The sequence below is a fragment of the Rhinopithecus bieti genome, unplaced genomic scaffold (genome assembly GCF_001698545.2).
Source record: "Rhinopithecus bieti isolate Rb0 unplaced genomic scaffold, ASM169854v2 scaffold_28521, whole genome shotgun sequence".
NCBI lineage: Eukaryota > Metazoa > Chordata > Mammalia > Primates > Cercopithecidae > Rhinopithecus > Rhinopithecus bieti.
Genome location: NW_016812573.1, coordinates 528,476 through 531,359, shown reverse-complemented (window position 1 = coordinate 531,359; position 2,884 = coordinate 528,476). Strand labels below are relative to the sequence as shown.

General features: G+C 52.4%; 1 pseudogene; it reads left to right on the top strand.

Moving 5' to 3' along the window:
* Positions 1-1,257: 1,257 nt before the first annotated feature.
* On the top strand, positions 1,258-2,547 carry LOC108545112 (argininosuccinate synthase pseudogene; annotated as a pseudogene).
* Positions 2,548-2,884: the final 337 nt, after the last annotated feature.

Sequence of the window (2,884 nt, the reverse complement as noted above, 5' to 3'; positions counted from 1 at the left end):
TTAAACCACTACAGGTGTACTTGTTTCCTTCTGCGAGGGGGGTCTAGGGAGGGATTCTTTTCTGCCTCTCCCAGCCTTGTGGGGGACTCCAGGTCATCCCTGGGCTTGTGGCGACATCACTGCCAGTCTCTGCCTCATGTCTCCACGTGGCCTTCTCTCTGTGTCTGTGTGTCCTCTCTATCTCTTACAAGGCACTGGCTCATTGACATTAGGGGTTCCTGAATCCAGCGTGACTTTTGCAATTAAGATTGAATAATCAAAACAATTCTCCCAGTTTAGGGTCGAGTGGTGGTTTCAGCCACTTATTCCATTCTGCAACCTTTATTCCCTTTCTCCATTGCCGGGTACCAATATTCACAGGAGATTGGGATGTGGTCCTCTTTGGGGGATTGTCTGTGCACCTCCTATGCCTTTCTCTTTGTCCGATTCTGCCGCCTCTATCTGCCATGGAATCTTGTCTCCACCTTTGCAAGTAACCAGAACTGCCCCAAATGCTGGGGACCCAATTTTGAAACACAGGAGGTTCTCAATAGGCCTCAGGGCTCCTCAGACTGTAGGGCACTGATCCAAGCAAAAAAACCATTCTTTCACAGGCCAAACCAATGCTGGGTGCTCCAAGGAGAGTTCAAAGGCTCCTTCAGGTGCTACACCCCACACTTTCTTCCACCCAGGGGGTCTGAGGCATGGCTCATGGGGCCTGAGGGCCGTGTTGGACCCAAACTCCTTTGGTCAGTGTGGCTAACCTACCTGACATTTCTCATTGATTTTGGGGTTTGGGCCTCTACCTGAATCGGTATTCGTTTTGGTACAGTTTTGCTGTTAAAAATTACCTTCCTTCACTTGGGGGAGCCGGGAGAGGGTGGATCACGAGGTCAGGGCGATCGAGCCATCCTCTGGTCTAACCGGTGAAACCCCCGTCTTCTACTAAAAAAAAAAAAAAAATACAAAAACTAGGGGGCCGGGCGGGAGGATTTGGCGGGCGGGCCTGTAGTTCCCAGCTACTTTTGGGAGGCTGGAGGGCAGGAGAATGGCGTAAACCAGGAGGCGGAGCTTGCCAGTGAGGCCTTGAGATCGCGCCATGCACTCCAGCCCTGGGCGACAGGAGCCGAGATCTGTCTCAAAAAAAAAAAAAAAAAAAAAAAAATTCACCTCCTCTTGCTCTATCACCTGCCTCAGCTGCCTGGGGTCCTAGTGGTTCACTGCACTGTGAAGACAGATTCCAGAAGCAGAGAACTCGCACCTCCAATCCCAGACGCTATGTCCAGCAACGGCTCCATGGTTCTGGCCCACAGTGGTGCCCTGGACACCTTCTGCATCCTCGTATGGCTGAAGGAACAAGGCCATGACGTCATTGCCTACCTGGCCAACATCAGCCAGAAGGAAGACTTCGAGGAAGACAGGAAGAAGGCATGGAAGCTTGGGGCCAAAAAGATGTTCATTAATGATGTCAGCAGGGAGTTTGTGGAGGAGTTCATGTGGCCGGCCATCCAGTCCAGCATGCTGCATGAGGACCACTACCTCCTGCCCACCTCTCTGGCTAGGCCCTGCATCACCCACAAACAAGCGGAAATCACCCAGCAGGAGGGGGCCAAGTATATATCCTACGGCATCATGGGAAAGGGGAATGATCAGGTCCGGTTTGAGCTCACCTGCTCACTGGCCCCCAGATTAAGGTCATTTCTCCCCGGAGGATGCCCGAGTTCTACAACTGGTTCAAGGGCCTCAACGAGCTGATGGAATATGCAAAGCAACATCAGATTCCCATCCCGGTCACTCCCAAGAACCCGTGGAGCATGGACGAGAACCTCATGCATATGAGCTATGAGGCTGGAATCCTGGAGAAACCCAGCTCATAAGCCCTGACCTGACCAAAGCCCCCAACACCCCTGATATTCTCGAGATTGAGTTCAAAAAAGGGGTCCCCGTGAAGAGGACCAACGTCGAGGATGGCACCACCCACCAGACCTCCTAGGAGCTCTTCGTGTAACTGAACGAAACCAGAGGCAAGCACGGCCTGGGCCGTATTGACATCGTGGAGAACATTTCATTGCAATGAAGTCCTGAGGCATCTATGAGACCCCAGCAAGCACCATCCTTTACCACGCTCATTTACACATCGAGGACTTCACCATGGATCGGGAAGTGCGCAAAATCAAACAAGGCCTTGGCTTGAAATTTGCTGAGCTGGTGTATACTGCTTTCTGGCACAGCCCTGAGTGTGAATTTGCCCGCCACTGCATCACCAAGTCCCAGGAGCGAGTGGAAGGGAAAGTGCAGGTGTCCGTCTTCAAGGGCCGGGTGTACATCCTCAGCCGGAAGTTCCCACTGTCTCTCTACAACGAGGAGTTGGTGAGCATGAGTGTGCAGGGCGATTAGGAGCCAGTTGATGCCACCGGGTTCATCACCATCAGTTCCCTCAGGCTGAAGGAAGATCATCATCTCCAGAGCAAGGTCATTGCCAAATGGACCCCTACACAAGGGGAACTGGGGCCTCCTCACTTTGCAGATCCCCCAAGTATAGGCACTAATTCTTGTGATAATTTGTAATTGTGACTTGTTTTCCCCAGCTGGCAGCATAGTGGGGCTGCCAGGCCCCAGCTTTGTTCCCTGGTCCCCCTGAAGCCTGCAAAAGTGGTCATTGAAGGGAAGGGTGGGGGACAGTTGCAGTGGGGAGCTATAAAATGACATTTTTTTGAGACAGGTTCTGACTCTGTCACCCAGGCTGGAGCGCAGTGGCTTGATCTCGGCTCACTGCAGCCTCCACCTCCTGGGTTCAGGTGATTCTCATCCTTCAGCCTTCATTCTCATTCTCATCCCTCAGTAGCTGGGATTACACGCGTGCACCACCGTGCCTGGCTAATTTTTGTATTTTCAGTGGAGACAA